We start from the raw sequence: 25,850 nt of genomic DNA, 5'->3' as shown, positions 1-25,850 counted from the left end.
AGGTTGACTGTGTTGTGTGAAAAAATTATTTTCTTTTGTTTGTTTTAAACCTGCTGTCTATTTATTTCATTTCATGACCTGTAGTTCTTGTGTTATGAAGCATAAATAACACTTCCTTATTCACTTTCTCCACATCAGTCATGATTTTGTAGACCTCTATCATATCGCTCCTTAGTCATCTCTTTTCCAAGCTGAAAAGTCTGTTTTATTAATCTCTGCTCATATGGCAGCAGTTCCATACTCCATTTTTGTTGCCCTTTTCTGAATCTTTTCTAATTCCAATACATCTTTTCTGAGATGGAGCAACCACATCTGCACACAGTATTCAAGATGTGGTCATACCATGAATTTATATAGAGGCAATATATTTTCTGTCTTGTTATCTATTCCTTTCTTAATGATTCCCAACATTCTGTTAGCTTTTTTGACTGCCACTACACAGAGAACTAGCCACAATGACACCAAGATCTCTTTCTTGAGTGGTAACAGTTAATTTAGACCCCATCATTTTATATGTATAATTGGGATTGTTTGCCAATGTGCATTACTTTGCATTTATCCACACTGAATTTCATAGACCATTTTGTTGCCCAGTCACCCAGTTTTGAAAGATCCGTTTGTAGCTCTTCACAGTCTGCCTGGGACTTAACTATCTTGAGTAATTTTGTATCTGCAAATTTGACCTCACTGTTTACCCCTTTTTCCAGATCATTTATGAATATGTTGAATAGGACTGGACCCAGTACAAACCCCTGGGGGACACCACTATTTACCTCTCTCCATTCTGAGAGCTGACCATTTATACCTACCCTTTGTTTCCTATCTTTTAACCAGTTACCAATCCATGGGAGGACCTTTCCTCATACCCATGAAAGTTTACTTTGCTTAAGAGCCTGTGGCGAGGGATCTTGTCAAAGGCTTTCTGAAAATCTAAGTACACTATATCCACTGGATCCCCCTTGTTGACCCCCTCAAAGAATTCTGGTAGATTGGTGAGTCATGATTTTCTTTTACAAAAAACTATGTTGACTCTTCTCCAAGAAATTGTGTTCATCTGTGCATCTGACAATTTTGTTCTTTACTATAATTTCAACCACTTTGCCCGGTACTGAAGTCAAGCTTACCGGCCTGGAATTGCAGGATCACTTCTGGAGCAATTTTTAAAAATTGGCATCAGATTAGCCATCATCCAGTCATTTGGTATGGAAGCTGATTTAAATGATAGGTTATGGATGACAATAGGTCTGCAATTTCACATATGAATTCCTTGAGAACTCTTGGGTGAATATCATCTGGTCCTGGTGTATACTTACTACTGTTTAGTTTATCAATTTGTTCCAAAGCCTCCTCTAATGACACCTCAATCTGAGACAGTTCCTCAGATTTGTCACCTAAAAAGAATAGCTCAGGTTTGGGAATCTCCCTCACATCCTCAGCCGTGAAAACTGGTGCAAAGAATTCATTTAATTTCTCTGCAATCCTTGAGTGCTCCTTTAGCTCTTGATCGTCCAGTGCCCCCACCCTATTTGTTTAGCAGGCTTCCTGCTAGATATACTTAAAATGTTTTGCTATTATTTTTTTGAGTGTTTAGCTATCTGTTCTTCAAATTTTTTGGCCTTCCTAATTATATTTTTACATTTCATTTGTCAGAGTTTATTCTCCTTTCTATTTTCCTTACTAGGATTTAACTTCCATTTTTTAAAGGATGTCTTTTTGCCTCTCACTGTTTCTTTTACTTTGTTGTTTAGCCACAGTGGCACTTTTCTGGTTCTTTTACTATGTTTTTTTAATTTGGGGTATACATTTAAGTTGAGCCTCTATTATGGTGTCTTTAAAAAGTTTTCATGCAGCTTGCAGGGATTTGACTTTTGGTACTGTGCCTTTTAATTTCTGTTTAACTAACCACCTCATTTTTGTGTAGTCCTCATTTCTGAAATTAAATGCTACAGTGTTGGGCTGTTGTGGTGTTTTCCCCGCCATAGGGATGTTAAATTTAATTATATTATGGTCGCCTCTTGGACCAGATACTGTGCTCCACTTAGGACTAAATCAAGAATTGCCTCTCCTCCTGTGGATTGCAGGATTAGCTGCTCCAAGAAGCAGTCACTTAGGGTGTCAAGAAACTTTATTTCTGCATCCCATCCTGAGGTGACATATACCCAGTCAATATGGGGATAGTTGAAATCCCACTGTATTATTACTGAGTTTTTTATTTTAATAGCCTCTCTAATCTCCCCGAGCATTTCACAGTCACTATCGCCATCCTGGTTTGGTGGTAGGTAATATATCCCTACTGCTATATTCTTATTATTAGAGCATGGAATTACTATCCATAGAGATTCTATGGTACAATTGGGTTCATTTAAGATTTTTAATTCATTTGATTCTACGCTTTCTTTCACATATAGTGCCATTCCCACACCAGCACGACCTGTTCTGTCCTTCCAATATATTTTGTACCCTGGTATTACTTTGTCCCATTGATTATCCTCATTCCAAAAGGTTTCAGTGATGCCTATTATATCAACATCCTCATTTAATACAAGGCACTGTAGTTCACCCATCTTAGTATTTAGACTTCTAGCATTGGTATATAAGCACTTTAAAAACATGTCACTTTTTAGCTGTCTGCCATTACATGATGTAATTGAACAGGACTTTTTGCATTTGAGTGTTTCTCATCTGATCCTACCTATATTTTATCTTCCATCTTCTCCTCCTTACTAGGATATAGAGAATCTCCATTAATAGATCCTCCCATAAGGGATGTTGCTGTCTGAACCACGTGCTCCTCCACACCTGTCAGCTTCCCCCAGCCCTTAGTTTAAAAACTGCTCTATGTCCTTTTTAATGTTAAGTGCCAGCAATCTGGTTCCATTTTGGTTTAGGTGGAGCCCATCCTTCCTGTATCGGTTCCCCCTTTCCCAAAAGTTCCCCCAGTTCCTAATAAATCTAAACCTCTCCTCCATATACCGTTGTCCCATCCATGCACTGAGACCTTGCAGTACTGCCTGTTTAAGTGGCCCTGTGCATGGAATTGGAAGAATTTCAGAAAATGCTACCATGGAGGTCCTGGACTCCAATCTCTTACCTACCTAAATTTGGCCTCCAGGACGCCTCTTCTAGCCTTCCCTATGCCACTGGTACCTACATGTACCATGGTTACCGGCTTCTCCCCAGCACTACACAAGTCTATCCAGATGTCTCAAGAGATCTGCAACCTTTGCACCAGGCAGGCAAGTCATTATGCAATTCTCCCAGTCATCGTAAACCCAGCTATCTATATTACACATAATTATAATTACACATTATTGGCCTTGTCTTGACAGCACAATTCATACAAGTTCTGGCCTAGCCAGAGCCCTGATCAGACACAAAAGCCTCTCATTTGAGTGCAGTGATGCTTTTTACTCAAGCTGGCTGGCCCAAGAGACTGTGTATGCTAAACATTGCGTGCTGCTAATACCTGAGCTGCAAATGTGACCACTCCACAATGTTGATGCAGGCCTAAGCCATCAAAGTGCTACTAAGTCTTCAAATGCCTTTTCCGCAACCCGCTCTATGATAGGGAGACAGATTAGATGATCAGCAGTGACCCAAGTACAGAGCCTGTTTTCACACTGGATGGGGTAAGGGCTCTGGGCAGGGTTTGGGGTGGTGGTGTTGAAATGCCCTGACTGTGCCTTGTCCAGGTATCTGCCTCGTGTTCCCAAAATGGAGGTTGCATTGAATGCCAACATTTGGTGTAGGTCATCATTCAGAGTTGGATCCATGCCTTGCCACTGGCTAGAATAAAGGCAATGGACAAATCTGCCACATGCCAAGCCAGAAGTTGTATACTTTGTTGAGCTGATGGGTTAAGGCCATTTTTATCCATGTTCCCACCACACTGGAAAATAACTCAGAGTGGCTCAGATTCGAGTAGTGTTAAGAACCATAGGATGCACCCCCAGACATCCTTACTGTACTTACTCATGCAATCTGCACCAGTGTGGATGCAGTTACTGGAACACAGCTTTGCAGTTTGGCTAGGCCAATCTGAGTGAACTGTGCAGTAAAGAGAATGCCCTTGTGGGTAGCTCAGTAAAAACATCTAGTTGTTGAATAAGTGGTCAAAAAAAGCAAATTTATAAGAGACAACGTAGACAATTCTCTGTGATGAAGAGTCTGGGGACATGGCCATAGTTCATATTTGAAGGCAAAAGACTGCTTAGATGTTTTCAACAAGAGACCTGAATGAAACTAGATACAGGCAGCCAAGGGGGTCTGTGAAAGCTGGAATCTGGGCAAGGTTACAAGCCCTTGAAAGATAGCTATAATTCATTATTAAGGGGTCTTTGTTTCCTCAGTGATCCATCTGATAGATAAAGCCTGGAGTCCAAATCCAATTATGTGTGCAGATGACTGGGAAAAAATGGATTTGTAAAGCAGGGGCCGCAGCCCTGGATTGGGTGGGCTTGGCAAGAGACCTTTGGACGCAGCAATGGGAGCTGGTATCTAGGCAGCAGCATTATGCTGACAGACTGACAGGAGAAGTCAAAAAGAGGGGGGCTGTTTTCAGGAGATGTATTCTGTAGCCCAGTAAGCAGAGATTTCCTTATCTAATTTGGTTTAAGAGAAGTGGAAATCTAAACATTAGTTCAGTTTTACCAGCAGAGTGGTGCTGTCTACCATTGCCCTCCCAGAGAGAGCTTTAGAAAATTTTATATATCAGGTCCAGATAACGGAACACTTTGAAACCTTGAACTTGACTCTATATTATATGGAAAGCCAACAGAGAGTGGAGAACAGGTTTGACTATGCTTTGTATCTTCAACCTCTAGTTTATGATGAGTGATTCTGTATTTGGTGAGTCTGCCTTAGCTTTGTACATTTTACTGTAGTGAGGTGATCTGCTAGATCCCTGTGTAGAACAGGCTAGCGTATTGCTGTTTTTAACATGTTCTTTCCTATGACTACTATAATCATGTTCTGGGTGTTGATCTAGCATCTTGAGGTTCTTTCAGATGATGGTGAGATTGGTTGCTCCACTGGTTGGGGGCATGACGAGATAGATGTATAGATGAGTGGACTGTATTTTTATCTGGATTTAGTTTTTGATGCTTTATTGCTTTGTGGTGCAGGAAGCGTTTGCTGCTTTGGTGGAAGTGGCACCAGAAGATAATCCACATGTATGTGTATTAGCAGGCTGCACATGGGGCTCTACTCTGCAGAAGTTATTGCTGGAGTTTCTGTGCATGTGGACTATTTGTTTGCAGAACTGCAGTTGTAAGGCTCCTGTTGGTGATTTAGCTCAGTCAGTGCAATTGGTTGCTAAAGCTGGGTGCCAGATTTCCAAATAACTGAATGGGTTAAGCTTACACCATTGAAACATTTTAGCAGTATGTTTGAGAGTTGTATTCTCTAGCAGTTTCCTTATGGAATAGAAGACCTGCAGAATTTTTCCTTATGGTGCTTTGATAGCCAGTCTGAAGCTCCCTGCATCTATTACGAGACCCAGGTTTATATGTAGGATGTGTTTAATCTCTATATGTCTAATATTTTTACTCTTTATTGGTTGTTTTGGGGCTTTTCCTGAAATCTCATTTTTCTTTATGGCAGGTAGATATGTAGGGCTAATATATTGTAGTAGGTATCCAGAAGGTGTAGATTTCTTTGGAGATAGGTGACAGTATGACTAGATCATCAGCCCAGAACACGCTTGAGGATTGTTCCAATAGGGCTGATAAATTATTGACATATAGGCAAAGGATGGACAGTATAAGGTTACATCCCTGTTTTACTCCCTTTTGTTTCTTGAAGGCCTCTGCTTGCATATTGTTTATTTTTAGCCTTCATTTGATGGAGTGGAACATGGATTTAATGAAGTCATATATTTTCCCAATATTCCATTTTGTAGTAATTTGAGGTCAGTAAGGTAAAGATGTGGTCAGTGGCTTTTTTCTCAGGGAAGAAGTCAATTTGGCTTTTATGAACTATGGAGATGCCAGTCAGATATCGTACTAGTCTTTTATTGAGGATGTTACACAATGGTTTGCGGATGTCGCTCTTAACCTAGATATTTTTGTCGCTGTTAAGCATAAGGGCATCTCTACTTTTGTATATTTGGGTGATCAATCCATCTTGTGTCCAGATCAGGGGGTTAGCTTAAATAGCTTTACAAAAGTTTTCTGGATGCATTTGGTGCAGTGTTTCAGCACTTTGTTTGAGATGTTATCTGGGACACATGATTTACTGGGCTGGAGGATTTTCAGAAACTCACTTAGTTCCTGCATTGTTATGAGAGCATCCAAGTGGGTTGATAGTTTTACTGAGTCTTCAAGAGTAATTGACAGGTTTCAGAGTAACAGCTGTGTTAGTCTGTAATCGCAAAAAGAAAAGGAGTACTTGTGGCACCTTAGAGATTAATAAATTGGTTAGTCTCTAAGGTGCCACAAGTACTCCTTTTCTTTTTTTCAAGAGTAATTGTTTTTCTGATAACGTTTTGTTCTTCTGTCAGATATATTGGATCCTTTTTAAGTGTTCTTTCCATATAGTTTTCCATTTTGGATTACTACTTGTTTCTTTGTTTACTTTAAATTATTTCCACATTTGCCAGAAGGAATTGGTGTCTATAGTATCTTTGTGCTAATTTTTCCTTTCACACGGTCTGATTTTTTTCTACTTAGAACTACCAATCAGTACTCCAGGGTTTTATGCTCAGCTATACAAAGTTAATGTCACGTGTCTCTATTTTCAGTTGCAGAGTTCCCTCACTTTTTTCAGCCTCTATCAAACCATTTTTGTTTCCTTTTCCTTCCCTTTGAGCTGAAATCTCCTTTTGTTAGTTGTATGGCTCAGGATTGTTTTGTTTCTCAGATGAGGATTCTTTGGAAGTCCTTTGTGGCTGTTTAGCCATTTTGTTAATTTTCAAACAATTAAATTTTCAATGATGGTGGTTTTCAAGGCTTTTTTTTTTTTCAGTCTTGTCCCCAGATAGGTTTGTTGAGTAGTCCACAGAGGTTTTGTGGTGTTTTGTTATTCACTGGCATTCAATGTGATTGGTTTAGTTATTAGACCACAGTTAATTGGTCCTGTAAGAATTACTGGGGTTTGACTACTGGTACTCATACGTCACTGAACTCTAGATCCATTATGGGATAATCATATTATTTATCATTAACTCAGCAAAGAGCAATTTGCATAGACCGTCCGCTCCTGTTCTCCCCATTGATGATATATAAACCAAGGCTTTTACACATACTGTGAAGTTTCTTTTCATTCATGTTGACAATGCCACTGAAGCTGTGCCAATGTTTTGCTGGGTTACTGTGCTAAGGTGCATCATCTCCAAATATGCCTGTTTCCTTTGGTGGGGATAAAGTCTGGTTCTCTGCCTGTGCATGTGTTTATGTCTGAACAAAACCACCCCTGTATTCACACCCAACACACTATTGCAATAATCTTGTGCAAAATATGCCTTGAAGTATCATTTGAAAGCTAACAACAAATCAATTTTCTTGTATAACATGTTAAGATTTATGAACTTACTCTGAAATTATGCCTACAATGTGTTTACCAAACAAGTGGGTGGGGTGGGGTTGTAAACCTGTTTCTCAAAGACAAAGGAAAAGCTGACGACTCTAGCCAGGTGCCCAAATTAACTGGTAATCACCCAACAAGTGGCCATTCTTTGGCAATGAAGTGGGGCATGTTGATCTGCATGTTAGCAAGCAACATGGAATCTCTTTGTTTCCATCCTCACAGCCTGAATGAACTTTATCTAGGGATAGCCTTCGGGAAAATGCATTTCAAAAGCTGACTGGACTATAATAGCAAAGGGCAAAAACGCCCTATGTTCTCTCCCCCTCTCCCCCTCCCAAGACGACAAATGAACCAACCCTTTGACTTTGGGGAGGGATGCCGACTTTGGGGGTCAGACGTGTTGCTGGGATCCTGTGGAAAGGATTTTACCATGAATGAATTCTAGCTTTTTCTTTTGTGACCATTTCTGACTAATGCCTTATACTTGTACTCATTTAAAATTTTTGTAATTAAGCAATCTTGTTTTATTTTCACTCTAAACTAATCCAGTGCTGTGTTTAAACTGAACTGTTAGGTAACTCCAGTTAAAGCAGCAAACTGTTGCATAAGGACCCCTTCCGGGGCAACAGACCTTTAATATCTGAACTGCCCAAGAGGGGGCTGGACTGTGCAAAACACACATTTTGGGGAAGATTCATGACTGGGAATTTTTTTGGGATCACCCTGTAAGTAGTAACCAAGACTGGTAGAAGCCAGAGCATGGCTGGTGTGTTGCTGACAGGCTGCTGGGCTCAGAGCAGCTAGCCCAGGGCTGTAGCTATATACAGACACTCAGGGTGTGACCAGCATGCTGCTTGGCTGTTTGTGGGTAGCCCAGGTTGGGATCTACAACAGGAAAACATTGTGAGGCACCCAAGTTTGTGGGGCAGGCAGTGACAACCCCTCACTGGTCTGGATTACACCCCAGAATGTTATAGTCTCCACAGCTAAGCTTTCCTGTGCTTGAAAGTTACTGGTTTCTGACTGGTTGTTTGTGAAATCTCTCTGATAATAGGGGGAAGTTGGTAGGTCACATTTTAGGGTAGAGGTAGAGATCAGAATGCCTATGGATATTTTGCCTCACAGGTGAATCTGCTTTTTCTCAATGACAGTGTTGTATTTTGCTCATTCTTCTTTGATCTATACCACTAGAACAACTGCCACTTTTCTGTTTTCCTGTGCCAAGATTGATCCCAATAAGTAAATTAGAAAAGTCTGAGGAAAATAAGATTTTAATACAAGTGCTAGTTACAGAGTTGCATATATTAGGAGAACTATGATCACAGTTACATACTGAAGGGCTCAGATTTTTACAGACAGCCTTCCTTAGAGTTCTATCAAAATTAACAGACAATTAGGATGATTTCCCTTCCTTTGATAAAAGGACTCTATATAGTATATCTAAATATTTTTGTATCTCCCTACATCAGTTCTGTATATCGATAGAGTCATTCCTGACAGCAAGGACTCCTCTCCAAGGCTTCTACAAACACTTCAGGAGAATACTAGGTTGGTTGTTTGTTTTTGCACATTTGGAATTAGCCTGATTGTTCCAAGTACCAGGAATATTTTTGAATGCATCAGGGAAGGATACACTAAGCATCTCTCTTTCAATTTACACAGCCCAAATACTGCACTATATACTCAGCATATTTAGTACACTTTTCAGGAATATATTATAAATAGTCTTAACAAATGCCTAGTGGTTTTGCCTCCTATTTAGCTATAGTTCTAGGAAACCATTTTCCTTTAAATAGGAAAATAATAGACTAGATTCCTTCCTCTCTGAGCACCCAAACCACCCTTCTCTAGGGAGATTTTTTTTTTTCTTAAAAAAGACTTCTACTCTCTGGCCCCTCACTCTTATAGGATGCTGGGTAATTGCTTAATTTATGACAGCTGGTCCAGCCCTGCTACCCTGACAATCCCTAGGCTTAGGGCACGCAGCTGTGGCTTTTGCTCTGCTCAAAGAGAGGTGAGTGTTATTTCCTTCCTGCCAATCCTTGAAGAAGGTCTGTACACCTTATCACCAAAAAGAAGCTATTGATTAATTTAAAAGAGATTTTCTTCCTCAAATTTGTGAGGGTTTCTGGTTACAAAGAAGAAATACATAGCATCTCTTTAGCATATTGAAATCATATGATGTTGTTCTAGTGGGCTCAAGAGGCTGTAGTTATATTACCCCAGCTGATTGGTGTTATTTTGTGATCTAACTAGAAATGGACCTGAAACAAGACACTAGATACAAACACCACTAAACTCTCTGGTGGGGAGGGATTCTGAATTTGTTTTATAAATACTTTCACTCTTTATAATAGCTGGAGGAAATCCTAGATCTGAAAACCCCTGAATTTTGGAGTGGACTCTAATTTTATGGTTTAGACCCATCTCAGGATTTAACACAATAAATCACTCACAAACTGGAGCCAGTAGCCCTAGCACAAGTTGCTAGCATAGGTAGGATGGTCTAGCAGACAGGGTAGTTATCTAGCATTCAGAATACTTAAGTTCAATTCTTGGCTCAGCCTGCGTCACCTTGAGGAAGTCATTTAATCTACCCTGTGTCTCAGTCCCATATCCCTACCTCAGAGGGGAGTTTTGAGGATAAACTCCATTAATGATTGCCCCTCATCACCTCACAATCCAAGTACCTAGACAAATAGCATGTTTAAGGGGAGAGTAAGTGAAACTCCTTCTTGGGTGCTCTCCTGTTAATTGTAGGAGCATAGCCAATGTCCACGGAGAAGGAAAATCAGTAGAATTCTTTTTCCAATGCTGTGCTCCTTCTCCAGGTATTAAGTTAAAACACATGGTCTGTGCTTTGTCCCTCCTGCAGGTGGAGAGGTAAGCTTGTTTCTTTCTTTCTTTCTTTCTCTTGACAATCTCTGTTTTCATTCCTCATTTGTGCACCCGTTGTTACTACTACCTTTTCTGTCTCCACCTGCCTTCTGCTGAATGGGCTGTGGCCCTTCATTGCACACCTATCAGACTGGCCAAAGGTACTTAAAATTTGGCCAGCCCTTCAATAAGGCATAATTGCACTGCATGCATTCCAGGCCGCAATAAAACCATATGTACTTAAGACATTAGTAACATCTACAAAAATCATTCTGCCACACTGATGTCCTAATACTTGGGGGAATATTGTCTTGGGGTGACATGCACTTCACCCATTTAGATATTAAGGTGCTAGGCACCTTAGCAACATTCAAGATAGATAAAGCCAAAGTTGTTGGCCAAACCAACCCCAACCACTCCAAAACCCAGACTCAGAGTTCTGGCTTGTAGCACATTGCTCCGCAGCTGCTACTCTAGCCTGCAATATGTGCAGCCTCTACTCTTCTGTACTATATCTACAGGGTGTCAGAGCCACTGGATCTGCATAGCAGCACATCCCATAATTGATCCCCTCCACACATGCACAGCTCACTGCCAATGTTACCATCCATGCTAATCTGGGGCAGGTTGTGCTGGAAGCCCCCATTCTATTAGGCAGAATACAGTAGCTTCCTTGTGCAGCCTCTGTGACAGTGGCTCTCCAAGCAGCCCAGCAACAGAGCGTAAATGACGTAGATTATTTTGCCCTGAATGTCACCCTTGCTGCCCGTATTTAACACCTATTAATGCTAACAGCAATGACTGACCGTAGCCACATGGAGAATAATGTCTGTTTTCCTTGAGCCTAGAAACAGAGAAATTGCTGTTGTGCTTAGAACTGGAAAGCAAATTTGACAAGCAGTAACCAGATCTCTCGGTTGCATTGCACAACACCTGTGTCCTGTAAATTCATCAAGCCTGCATGGTGGGTAATTAATGCAGTGCATGGCTGCTTTACAAGATTTGTAGCATCTATCAGCTACAAACCATCACACACACATCACACTTTCAAAGACAAAATGAAAGAGCTGGGATTTAATCCCTAGGCCCCCAACTTGTTCCCTATTAGATGATGAAACTGGCAAGCAAACTTAAGGCATACGCACACACAAATATTCTTGATGGGTATATTAAATGTGAAGATGGAAGGAAAACACAATGGACCGCTCTTCCTGCAGAAACAGCTTCTGTCAAAACATCTGATTTAAAATAAAAATAAAAAGGTTCACCTCTGACATCAGCTGTAATGTACTAGAATGCTAAAGGATGGAGAAAAGCTGTTTGTTCAGTGTTCATCTTGTCCTATTTTAAGGGTTAATTCATAGCCCATTGAAGTCAATGGTACTCTTTCCATTGACTCTGATGGGCATTGGATCAAGCCTTTAGTCTCCTACCTCCCTAAAGCAAGCTATTTTAAAATCTGTGTACAGGTAACCAGAATGTGGTAGAGTTGTTTTGCTGAAATCTATATAAAGCTTTGTGTTTTTCCCTGAAAGAGTTTTCAAAATCATTAAATAGCTTTATACAGTATTGCAGGAATGCTGCTGATACTTTTATAACGAGAAATGATGCCCTAAGGGATACCTCTTGAAATCCTCATGCGCAGATTTCTACAAGGCCAACGGAGCCATTTGGTGGCTTAATCCCCACAGAGATGTAAGCAGCCCAGAATGAGCTTTTTGTTAAAATATACAATGCTTCAAATTGAATGAGTCCTAGATAGCCTGCATGTTTATTCCATCAAAAAGCAGCTCCCTCTACTTCTTTAAGCTTAAGCACATTTTTATAGGCGCCGATGCTCCCTTTACAATTTCAGAGTAATACCAAATAGAGTAACATAATTCAAGTAGTATGACCACTGAGAATTGCGCATTAGGATTCAGTGCAAGCTGCTTAGAACTAACTTATCGGCCAAATCCTGTTTAGTCTGTTTTCGCTGATGTCCACTTTAAGTGGCCAGAGAGAAAGAAGCAAATGTGTCCTGGGCAGGAAGGAGAAAAAGTAGGGAAAGTGTCTCGAAAACAATTTTCAGTAAGGCTTAACCAACAGCACAAAATCTGGTCTCAATGGATTTGCTTTAGAAACTAGAATTGCCTGGATTTTCCAGTTATGCTGAATGTACACATCTATTTTAAGTGGGCTGCACTGTATTTATATTTAAATACCATAGCCTGATTCTGTTTTAATGTATGCATTTAAGATGTTTACATTAGAATCATAGAATATCAGGGTTGGAAGGGACCTCAGGAGGTCATCTAGTCCAACCCCAATGTTTGCCCCAGATCCCTAAATGGCCCCCTCAAGGATTGAACTCACAACCCTGGGTTTAGCAGGCCAACACTCAAACCCCTGAGCTATCCCTCCCCCATTGTAGGGCCATGGTAGACGGCATGGTGAGCTAGTGAATTAGTTTTTTAATTGTCAGCAAGTAGGTTCAAATCCTAGGTTAGGTCATCACTTAATGAGTTGTATAGTCTTCTCCTTGTGAATATTGAAGATTTGCCATTTATGAGTGGACTATTGCAGATCGGGACTGAGGTATATTGACAGGATTGCTGGAGAGCCCCAGACTGGAATAAAAGCGGTACTGCAGCTCTGGGCTGAGGAAAGCTGGCAAAAATCCTTGTAAAAACTTGCATAGTATCTGCAGTATTGGTATTTAGTAGCCAGTGTTATTAGCTCCTAAATCACTTTCAAGATTAAAAAGAAAAAGCTACAGCAATAATACATTCTAGCTCCTTCCCAGAGGATTCAGATATAACATTCCATAGGTCAGTTCTGTATTAGCTTCTTTCTCAAGAGTTCTTGAAAAAAGAAAAAAAGTTAAACCAACCACATCAGCAGCCATTGGGCTTCTAAACATAATGGCATTTAAGGTTCATGAGCAGGTCAGGTATTTTGTTTGTCTTGAACTCCTTTCAAACTAGTGACCCCTGTAGTCTTGAACGCCATCATTTTAAGAGGTCCAGCTTTTGTGTGATATCACAAGCTTGGCCATTGCTGATGGAACACAGCTTGCGGAATTTCTGCCTTTTATTTTATTTAAATCCAAATAAATAAACAGAAAAAAATACCTATTCTGAGCTGTAGGCACCATGGCCATTAATTAAAATATACAATAACAAAAATATTACCAGACCAAAACAACAACACATTTCCCTTCACACCTGCCTCTTATACACAAACCACCAGCCAGCAATACATATTACAAATAGAAATGTCTCCACCCAATGTTTAAAAATAGCCAGAGCTTCGGGAACCAGCTGAGTGGCGGCGGACCAGCTGAGCAGCGGGGACAGCAGAGCAGCTCACAGCAGGAGTTTGCCTGGGACTGGTAAGTATCCGAGTGTGTGTTTGTTTGCTTGCTGAGGAAGTATCCGAGTGTGTGTTTGCTGGGGGGGGCAGTGTGAGAGCCTGAGTGAGTGTCTGATTGGCTGCTAGCCTGCAGGGGGCGGGCAGTAGGGTGCCTGTTCGTTTGCGACAGGGAAGCCTGGCTGTTTAAAAATAGCCAGAGCTTCGCGAACCAGCTGAGCAGCGGGGACAGCAGAGCAGCTCACAGCAGGAGTTTGCCTGGGAGTTCGCCTGGAGTGAGCCCAGTGAGGCTTACGTCTTGCAAACTGCTCTGAGGAAGCTCATAGTAGGAAGGTGATATGGAAGGGGGGGTTCAGCTGTTGTGACCTGCACTGGATGTGCCATGTTTGTCTTTCTTCCACAGGACAGAAGCGACTTTGTCTGTACAAAGTGCAAGCTGGTCTCCATATTGGAAGAGAAGATTGAAGGTCTGGAGCAACAGATAACAACCCTGCGTTGCATACGGGAAACTGAGGATTTCCTGGACAAAACTCAGGATAGGCTTCTAGGGGCACAAAGCTCTACAGATATAGAGCAGGTTGCACAGAGGAGCCAAGAGGCCAGTGAAGAAGCTTGCCCACATGTTGTCCACCTCTTCTGGAGGTAAGCGGAATGTCCGGGTTCCAGTAACACAGACACAGGTAACTAACCGCTTTCATGTTCTCTCCACAGGTATCGTTGCGGAGAGTGGACCAGATGATATGTCTGGGGCGAGAAAGCAGAAGGAGACTCCGCTGGTTGGAAGGCATGAGATGCGATGTCCTGAGGTTGGGAGTTCCACGACCACCACTCCCAAGAGGAGAAGGCGGGTGGTGGTGGTCGGGGACTCTCTCCTCCGGGGGACTGAGTCATCTATCTGCTGCCCTGACCGGGAAAACTGAGAAGTCTGCTGCTTGCCAGGGGCTAAGATTCGCAATGTGACGGAGAGACTGCCGAGACTCATCAAGCCCTCGGATCGCTACCCCTTCCTGCTTCTCCACGTGGGCACCAATGATACTGCCAAGAATGACCTTGAGCGGATCACTGCGGACTACGTGGCTCTAGGAAGAAGGATAAAGGAGTTGGAGGCGCAAGTGGTGTTCTCGTCCATCCTCCCCGTGGAAGGAAAAGGCCTAGGTACGGAGCGTCGAATCGTGGAAGTCAACGAATGGCTACGCAGGTGGTGTCGGAGAGAAGGCTTTGGTTTCTTTGACCATGGGATGGTGTTCCATGAAGGAGGAGTGCTGGGCAGAGACGGGCTCCATCTTACGAAGAGAGGGAAGAGCATCTTTGCCAGCAGGCTGGCTAACCTAGTGAGGAGGGCTTTAAACTAGGTTCACCGGGGGAAGGAGACCAAAGCCCTGAGGTAAGTGGGAAAGCGGGATACCGGGAGGAAGCACAGGCAGGAATGTCTGTGAGGGGAGGGCTCCTGCCTCATACTGGGAATGAGGGGCGATCAACAGGTTATCTCAAGTGCTTATATACAAATGCACAAAGCCTTGGAAACAAGCAGGGAGAACTGGAGGTCCTGGTGATGTCAAGGAACTATGACGTGATCGGAATAACAGAGACTTGGTGGGATAACTCACATGACTGGAGTACTGTCATGGATGGTTATAAACTGTTCAGGAAGGACAGGCAGGGCAGAAAAGGTGGGGGAGTAGCACTGTATGTAAGGGAGCAGTATGACTGCTCAGAGCTCCGGTACGAAACTGCAGAAAAACCTGAGTGTCTCTGGATTAAGTTTAGAAGTGTGTGCAACAAGAGTGATCATGACTTCCATTTTCTTTTGACTGAGTTTTAATACTGTTTTGGCAGCCTCACATTTGACATTGATAGTGGGTTTTTTTCATGGCATCATGATCTCTGTCACAGAACAATGTCATCTGCAAAGTCCAAGATCTTGAAGTTTTCCTCTACTCCACAATATTCCTGTATCTTCCTTTGATGTTACTCTTCACATCACATAATTTATCACATGCAGAAAAGTGGGGGGTGATAAAATGCAACCGTGTCACACTCCAGCGATGATATCAAACCGATCAGTCTCTCCACTTTCTGTCTTTACACAGCATTTTGAACCTTCATACAGTATATTGACCAGTGACACTATCGAGGAAGCCCATATTCTTGCAAGATCTTCCACAGTGATTTTCTGTGAATGCAGCCAAAAGATTGATGAAATGTATGAAGTTCAAGACTAATGTTCTCTGGTAAGCAAGCCCTTTCTCAATCAATCATTTCAGGGCAAAGATGTGAGATCTACACATGCTCTTTTCAATCTAACGCCTGCTTTCTCTTTACACAGTTTTCATCTATGACCCATTTGATTCTGTTCAATAATATACTGCAGAACATTTGTCCAGGTACTGAAAGTATTGTCATTCCTTGCCAGTTACCACATGCCAGTTGGTTGCCTTTCTTCAGTAATTTATAGATCACAGCTTCCTTCCAATCCTTTGAGCAGAGTTCTTTCTCCTAAACTATATTACAACGTTTATGTGGTTCATATACTACCACATCCTCGCCAGCTTTATGCATTTCAGCAATGATCTTATCTTGACCAGGGTGCTTTGCCATTTTTAGGTTTTTCTTTCCTCAATCTCCATGTGTTTGTATACACTATTCTTTCCTTGAGCCTCTTGGTCCAAGAGAAGTTGTGGCAGCTTCCCAGCAAACATCTCTAAAGTGAACCCATTGTTCCTCTATATCATCATTCATTACCCATCACTCTTGAAATCTGTTTGAGAGCTAGATTTTAAAATCTCTCCAGAATCCCAGTTGAAGCCGTTTCTTCACATAAAATACCGTCAATCTTTTCTTGTTAGCTTACCATTTTAGCTTTTGGCTAACTGTTCCAGTGGCAAGATAGTGGTCTTTTGCTATATCACCACTTGTAAAAGATCATGCATGGCATTGTAATCCAATTATTTCTCAGTAATTCCATTATTTGACTTCCATGTTAGTTTGTGTTTCCTGTGAAGAGGGAAGAGTATCCCCCCATACAGAGGCTATACATGCTGTACAGCTTGATGAATCTTTCATCATTCTCCATCCATCCCTCAATTCCGTGTCTAGCCGTGAAGTTTTCATATCCAAGATTGTCGCTACCAGCTTGGGCATTCATATCTCCAGAACCAGAACAATATCATAACCATAAGCCTGACTATGGCTTGCAACTTATCATAGAATACATCTTTTGCCTGCTCAGCATGGTCACTGGTAGGTATGTAACACTGAATGATAGTTACTTTAGCATGATGTGTAACAAAATGTGCTCTTATAATTTGTGAGTCAACTGTTACCTATTCTTATAGAGCTTGTGTTGCCATTTTAATCGAGAAGGGTTCCAATTTCCTATACAAGAATATCCTCTTGCCTTTCTGAGTAGAGCACCATGATACCATCTGAATGAAGTCTACCACATCCAATCCATCTAATTTTGCTCAATCCAATAATACTAGTATTGAAGTGAGTCATTTCTCTGCCTATTTGATGCAGTTTCCCAATGTCCCACCTGGGTCTCACATTCCAACACCCAGTTTTAGCTTTAGTTGTTAAGAGCTCTTGTTTCAGGCAATGAATGCCTGCATGGGTTTGGTCCACCACCTTCATGCATCCATTTGAACTCACTTGTTGTCAACTAGGTGATTTCAGAGAGCCATGATCTCCTTCAAGTGGACTAATTGAGTCAAACTCTTGTATCTGGGTTTTTTCCATAACAATATCTTTTTTTACATGGACAGGAAGTTAGCCTGACTCTCAGCTGTAGATCCATGGCTCCTCATTCAATATATTCAGAGCAGCTCATACCATGTTTGAGGTTACCTCATCTGCCATCTGAGGGACATGTCTGGTAGCTGAGGATGTCCCAGGACTTGGGTGCAAGGATGGTAGCTAACTATGTGTTTGTAAGTTTTGAGCATAATAGATGTTGATTGGGGGCCATAAATATTATTACTAATAATATTTTGTACCAAAGATGCCTCTCCCAGAAGTCACTTTGAGGCATCGCCACTTCCTTCTCTTATTCCACCAATACAGATAATATCATTGAATTGTGCCATGCTAAAATATTTCGAGCATTTTCCATTTTCAGGTGATAGTTTCTAATTTTGGTCCAATAGTGGAATTATCTGATCATCTGCTAATAAAGTCCAGTCCATGGGAATAACCTGTGATAGCACCAAAATAAAATAAAAATGCAAGAACACAAGAGGAAACAATCTATTCAACAAGGAGCCAATTTATGATAAAACCACAAGTGCTTGCACCGGTGAAATAACAGCAAATAATTCTTTGGTGGGGATGTTTTTTCTCTTTTTATTCGTTATAAGCATGCTATACAAAAAAAAAAAGAAGTGTCTCTATCATAGATCAGTGGAGCTTTCATGGAATAGACAGAGGATAACAGAAAAAGACAAGCTGTTTATTTTTTCCATTTTATAGGAAACTGACCAGAAGGCATTCACTGTGAAGCTTATGAAAGTTATAAAATATTTGTCCCTGTAAAAGTTATGGGCCCAATTTTCTCCTATGTTTCATGGGCACAAAAAGGGCATGAAGCCAGTAAATCCATCTAGCTGGGGATTTCCCTGTTGTGGGGGAATTCTCCAGTGGTGTAAACCAAGGATAGATGACTCCTACTACACCTTTCTCATTTACTGGTCTTCCAGTCAAGATGGAGTGGGGAGGTGGGTGTTGGAACCATGGCTGGGAGGAAAATGGAATGGTCAGAACCCCACTGCATTCCAACAATCCCCAGTTGGCATACTAACTTCTTGAGGCCATAGCCAACTAGCATATGGACAGGAACTGGACCTGTGTAAATGAGGTCCCTAAAGTAGGAAGCCATCAATGGCTTTTTCATGTCCCCTCATCTAAACCCAGTGCCAATTGGCTGCATCTGAACCAATATGAAACACATTCATTTGGACTTGAAATTAAGGGGAAAGAGGCTTGGAGCTAGAACTAAAGTTGCATCATTTTTCAGATATCAGGGCAGAAGCAGTAACAGTAGTGACAAGTCATATCATAGTAGATAGATTCAAAAGCAATTTTCAGGGTCTGAAGGAGGGTGAACAGGATTAGTATCAAAGATTAATCACAAATATATGGAATGTTGCCACTGATTTGGGTTCAGAATTATATATATATACTATGATAAACAAATCTTAAGCTGAAAACTGTAATGTGATTTCTCGGAACATCCTCTGATGTTAGATACAAGCTGACTTGTAAATCCATGTCACTAAGTTTATCGAAAATGTGCACTGAAATAAGAATGCTCGGAGTTAAAATAAGACTCAGGAAAGGCAAATAAATAAATAGAAAGGGGTAGAGAAATAGCCTCTATCTTCAAGTATTCACAAAAGTATTCTTTAAATTGCCAAACTTGACTATACCTTGACCGGGTTGCACCTAACTAAATTTGAACAGTGGAGAAAAATTCAGTTATTTTACTACTTTCTCATATTCAGTGAATAATTTAAATTAGGGGAAGTCAATAAAGAAAATGCCACCAAAAGAAAGTTGACAAGGAGATGAAATTCCTTTCCATGCTACTTTTGTTTCAGTCTGTCTTTCTCAAACCTGTCTCCTGAAATTTGTGGAGTTCCATGAGTGGGATAGAGAAGGGTTATCTAGATTTTTTTTAACCCAACCCAACCCAACCCAACTCTCTGAGTGTGTTTGTGTGTATACCACAGAGAAACTTACTGATACAGTGGTATACTCCAACCATTGTCTCTCTCTATATATATGAGTGCCAAGGAAAAGCAGAAATTTGGAAGCCATTCCTATCTCACTGCAGGTCATGCAAGGCCATGTATGTGTGTAGGTGCGGGGGGGGGGGGGTTGTATCTGTTCTTTGCTTTTAATTTTTTTAATGAATGTAGGGCATGATCCAGTGTCTACTTGAAGTCAGAGAGAGTATTGCCATTGACTTCAATGGGCATTGGATTAGTCTCTTTGTGATGACAAAGGATACTAGGTGGAAGGCCTTGTAGATGGAAGCCCTCTATCCCCAGAATAGATCCAGAATGGGCAGTGCAAACCTCTCAGCATTTCTGTACCATGACCTAGCGGTGCCACCTCCTGGGTAGTTTAGTTTCCATTCCCATTTGATTTTTGGACTCTCTGCTAAGAACATATGGACATTTTAGCAGTTCAAGCTGGTGTGCATGAGATGGCCTACAGCTGGCATTTATCAGGAATTAGGCTTCTTATTAACTCAGTTCTGTGTCTGATTTAGGGCTAGTCTAGACAAAGTTAGTGCACAGCAAGCTGGAGTGTAGAGCTACAAAGTGGAGTAGGTCAAAATGCACTATGGAACTTTTAGGATGTGGTAGCAGGTTCCATACAGACAGTGTGTACACACTAGTGCAAGCTAGAGTTTCACCCCAGATTACCATGTACTGAGAGGTTGTCTACATGAACGTTTAGACTGCAGCAAGTTAGGGTGTGAATTTACTCTGCACTAGCCTGCTGCAGACTAACTGTCCATGTGGACCCTGCTGAAGCATATTTACACTATGCTTGTTTACTTTAATCTGGTCCTCTATGCAAAAGGTCTAGATCAAAGCAAACTAATGAACTGTTAATGCATGTCAGCAGGGTTCATGTGAACAGCTAGCACGTGGCAGGCTCCTGTGGGGTAGATTCACACCCCAGCTTGCTGCAAAAACTAACTGTTTGTGTAGACAAGACCTTAATGCAATCTATTTTAGCCCACAAAATGAACAACAAAATAAGCCAGTTTATTAGAGAACATGCACAGAATAGAAAAAAATAGAGATCATGATTGAAAATCCATTTTAAGATATGGGAAAACAAACAATTAAGCATGCATTAGCTAACTCTAAGAGTTTACTTTTGAATACCATGGTGTCAAATTGAACTGGCTCATGGCAACAAAACAAGCCAGTACTTTTCCCTTCTGCCTTTACCGTGTGCTCCAGAATCTAAGCTCTCATTTAAAAAGAATCTCTAGCATTTATGGTTGATTAGCTAATGTTCAAAATGCTAACTGGATGTAAACTCATGCAACTATGTCTGTCGGAGCCTGCAGATCGCCTAAAACAATAGCTTTGAGAGACATAAGAACTGCTCTGGTTCATCCCCATAGCATATTAACTCTGGCCGAGATTTTTAAAAATGACAAATGATCTTGAATGCCTGCATTTTGGGGCACCAAAGCTGCCACTTTAGAGAGACCTGTCTAAGAATCAGTCCCCTTTTAAAGTGTATCGAGTTGAGTGCCCAAAAAAGTCCAGGACCTAAAATCACCAAAGTCACTTTTGAAAATCTTGGCCTCTGAAGCATAATGATGACAAGTGAAATATCAATGTGTCTCACTCTTTCACTGTCACAAAGATAATCGTTTTATAAAGACCAGCACAATCTCATTTTGGTGTAGTTATGACTGGGTGAAGTTTAGGCTGCGGGCAGAGCTCAGGAATACCATCACATCAGTTTTATGCCAGGGGATCTCCTGCATATGACCTACTTTTTCTCCCTCAGAACCATTAAGATGGCCCCACAGATTAAACGTTACCTCTGACCTGACTGTCTCTTTCTTTACATATTTTAACAAAAAGCCTGTTGTGTTGATGTTGTTTGATGTGAAGCCAGCATGCTCCAGTTTTTCAGAGGCATCTCCTTATCAACATCTTGCAAGCCAGTTGTTTTTATTTGCCATGCTCCCAGTCCACATCTAGGCAATGCAGGCTATAAAGCTATTCAGGATGGATTATATACAAGTAACAAGTACATAAATCTCACCACAAACCCTTCTGCCTGCATCCTACATCTTTATTGGCTGCCAGTTCCAAATCACTATTGCATCAGAAGTAATTTTCAATCCAACTAGCTTCCTAGTAATTGTCCTACTCTGTTTATGCTTATAATTACAACAGTTAGAGATGGAAAAGGCAGTAGATGAAAATACTTCTAGTTGAAATTAAGATTCTCTAACTACATCCTTTAAACTAGTGAATAAAAATAGCCTTTTGAACCCACAATTGTAATAGAAATGAGCCTCTTGGAATTAGTCATAACTGGAATTAGCCAGTTTGTGCTAACAGAATACAATTAGCTGCTGCAATTGAAAAACCGGTTTTTGCAGGAATTATTACTTGAGTTTGTTGTCTGTCTTATTAACACTAGTTTCAGAGTGGTAGCCATTTTAGTCTGTATCAGCAAAAAAAATGAGGAGTACTTGTGGCACCTTATAGACTAACAAATGTATTTGGGCATAAGCTTTTGTGGACTAAAACCCACTTCATCGGATTAACACTTAACTCTTCTGGCTGTTTGCACATGCTGATTCATTTCTTCAGATTACTATCATTTCACCTGGGCAATAGGTAAGAACCAAGAGAGACAGTCTAACAATGGATGAATGGCTAACAATTATAAGCTTGACTGTGGAGTTAGTAGGCGCACTGAGAAAGAAGCAGCATGTAGTTGTGCTTCCATGGGGGTGAATGAAGGACCAAATTGTGATTCAGTCTCTAGCTCCAAGGGGGATTCTTCTGCACCAGCCCTGTCCATGGTGCCAATTACTTTCTCCTCTGCTGCAGCTCGGAAGCTCTGTAGGCATATTGGATGGGGAGACTCCGAATGGGTGTACCAATTTCCCCATCCCACACACCATTACCCGCCATACCGTAGCACATGCCGGGGGACAAGGAGGGCATCTTTTGCCCCCCTACTGTCCTACACAATGCAGAAGGCAAGCCACAGTCTTGCCCTATGTAAACATAAAGATAAGGCACTCTTATTACCCATGTTTTGTTGGGGAATTTAAGCCTGAATAATATATCACCAGCAACAATGCAGCTAGAACATGCATTAGATAATGCCCAGAGTCGTACTAGAATCAGTATTTAAGCTGCCCCCTTTTCATTTATTCACTTTAGTCATGTCCTAGTGTGTACCAGTAAGTTACTAGAAAATCTGGGCACAGATAACTTGCAATTTTGAAATCTTCCCGAGTCAAGACAAGGATAACAATGGCTTCAATTTTTGTGCTGAGTCTGCTAGCACTCAGCTTTATTGCTGTGTAGTATACTCCCAGTCAATGATTTTAGGTTGATTAAAAGCCTCAGCTAACCAATCCAAATTGCTGTTTTTTGCAGTGTATATTACACAGCAATAGAGATGATTGATTAGATATCAAAGAGGATGTGTGACTGCTCCTGGTGTTCCACATGACACAGGTGGCCAAAAGTGTCTGTTGCCTCTGTGTTCCCCAGACGGGATCACAGCAGTGTGGTGGTAACTGTCTGCATGGGGATCATTGCAGACCATTTGGAAGTTACAGCTGGCACAGTGTGCAGTGGCCTAACTACATGCCAATGGGGCCAGAGGTTGTACCAGCTTCCTGATTTCTTCTGGGTGGCAATTTTGACCCAGTAGTCCTGCCCATTTTGCCCCCAATAAAAGGGAAGCAAATGGATCCAGAAAGGAATGCATCCCTGCAAGCCTGGGATGCTGCAGATGTGTTCCTGTTTGTGTCTGTGGCAAGAACAGCAGAGTCACCTTTGACTGTTTTTGGCTAAAGATGGGGCGGGGGTGAAAAGAGGGATGGAACAGTAATCGTGCTATTCGCACTGAGCATGCTGCATGCTTGCAAATCTCCTTTCCTGGTGGGATATGTGAATGCTTATTGCACTCAAGCTATTCTAGGTAAAAAAAAGGGCTGCCTCTTCCCGTCAATCCCCGCCCAACCCAGCTGACCAGTGGGAAGAAGAGATGGAGAAGGAGTGCCTCACCTGGGGTGCAGCAAAGCCAACGGGCTGTTGCTAGGAGCCTAGAGCACCAACGCGGAGATTTGGGAGATCTTACGTGGGTGGCGGAACGGCGGGGAGGGTTAGGGTTAGTAGTGGTGGAATCCAGGTTCTTTACTCATCCCTCTCAGCTCTCTAGATTCCAAAGGTGAGCTTCTGTGCCCTTGAGATGTGCAGCACAGAACTCGTGCTCTGTGTACCTTCTCAATTCCATGCTATTCCACAGCCCCGCAGAGTCATTTTGATAACCCTGGGGACCTGTCTACAGTATGGCCACCTGTCTGCACTGTCCTATGGGCAGCAGCACTAGGCAAAATCTCCACAGCATTGCATGCTGCAGCCCGGCCCCCAACATGCCCCCTCACACCCAAACCCACCCACAGCATGGCCCCTACAACAGAGCTTATCAGGTGGCCCTTGGAAAGGAGACTGCAGTTGTCCTTAGTTTCTGTGCTGGGGATCCTTCCCTAGCCAGATCCAGGGCTTTTAGAACCCATTTACACTTCTCTGGCCTCTTTATCCAGTGTAAAGGGACTGGAGCAGGGTGAGAATTTCACCCTAGGAATCCACCACTACCAGCTCAGAATGTGGGTGCATTTTTGTGCCTTCGTTGTAGCAGAGGTTTCCACTACAACCTGGCTTGGTACGGGTACATATCCTATATGAGCTAAACCCTGAGGTCCTTATTCAGTGCAGCTTCTGCTAACTTTAGTGGGAGTTAGCCTGAATAAAGATTGAACAAAAACTAAATAAGGAACTGAGGATGTGGCCCATCTTATGGATTTATTCATAGATATATTGCATTAACACGCACACACAGACAGAAACCCAGTGAGGTTTGGAGTGCATAAATGAGAATAAATTCTATTTATCCCTGCTAGTAAAAGTTGCTCTAAAACTCTTCTGAGGCTGACCTCCTCAGGAGAGCTCCACGTTTATTCAAAAGGGAGAGGAAAGAAAACAAAAGACCTAAGCAAAAATCCATCATAAAGCATTTTTTTTCCCTATGGGTGCAAAAAGAAAGGACAATAAGACAGATAATATCCCTGATGGGGTAGGCTGCTGAATGAGAAGAGCTGACAGTTCACCGAGTCATTCGTCTGTGGGGGAAAGCTGTTGGGCATGGTGTCAGACGAAATAAATCAATAGATCCGTATTTTACTCAGGCATGGCTATATTGTGAATGATACAGCCCATCACAGTGCTTTCTGCTGATCCTTTCATCCTTGAATTTGTACTAGTAGCACATGACAAGGAACTGCATGAAAGACGAGCGTGATATCATATATTCAAAAGCCAAGGTCAAGTATCTGATGAACTTTGGCTCCCCGAGTGGCACCAGTATGACTAATGTACGGTATTCCCAGGATCCAGTAAGATGGCAGCATGCTCAGCAGTGCACATTAGCTAGTGATCTTGGTATGGGGAATGGGGAACTGAAGGAAGTTGCAGTGAACCAACCTGGCTGGCAATCTGAAATGCACCGAATCAATTTTTTGGAACGCAAGGTGAAATATAAATATATGGTGCGGTAATATTAATTTAGGGGGGGAAATCAAGTATTGAAATTATTGCATTGTGTTTATTTTTCATGCCATTGTTATAATAATACTTAGCTATTGAGCAGTGCTTTTCACCTGTATATCTCAAAGCATTGAGCAAGATGAGTAAGTATCATTATGCTCATTTTAAATAGGAAGCAACTGATTAGATTATGGTAGAACTTTGGGGCAGGTGGAGTTTAAACTAAAAACAATTTATCAAACCATTTTGTAGCTGTAGGTCTTTTGAAATGACTTGTGTTTAAATTTATGGCAGTGTCTATCATTTTTTGGTGCCTCTGTAACTTTAAAATGACTTGCTTGCAACACTTGAAATTTTGAACCTGTAAAGTTCCATAAAATGTCAGGTATAAAGCAAGTTAAGTTTTAAAAATCATTATTGGAAACAAATTTATTAGCATTCTTTGTCATTAGTGCCTTGCTGTTCTTCATTGCAGATGCTAATACACACAATTTTAAACCTCACGGCCTTGGTTCTTATGTCCAGCCAAGCTGTGGCTGGTGTGGTACCAAGATGGGGGAGAAGCAAAGATATTTTTTTCTCTTTTATGACTTCCTGATCCTGGGGCTGTGTAGGAGCTGGCTTGGCCCCTGTTACAACTTAGTGCAGTCTTCAGCCTGCTCTAACATGTGTCCAGTTGACCTTGGCTTCAAGTGGCAGTCCCAACAATGATCCATGGGCTATCTACGGCAGTGCTCCTACTGAATTCTTATACAGTTGTCCTTA

This window comes from Lepidochelys kempii, chromosome 1 (assembly GCF_965140265.1).
Source record: "Lepidochelys kempii isolate rLepKem1 chromosome 1, rLepKem1.hap2, whole genome shotgun sequence".
In the NCBI taxonomy this organism is placed as follows: Eukaryota; Metazoa; Chordata; order Testudines; family Cheloniidae; genus Lepidochelys; species Lepidochelys kempii.
This window is presented reverse-complemented; position numbering follows the sequence as displayed.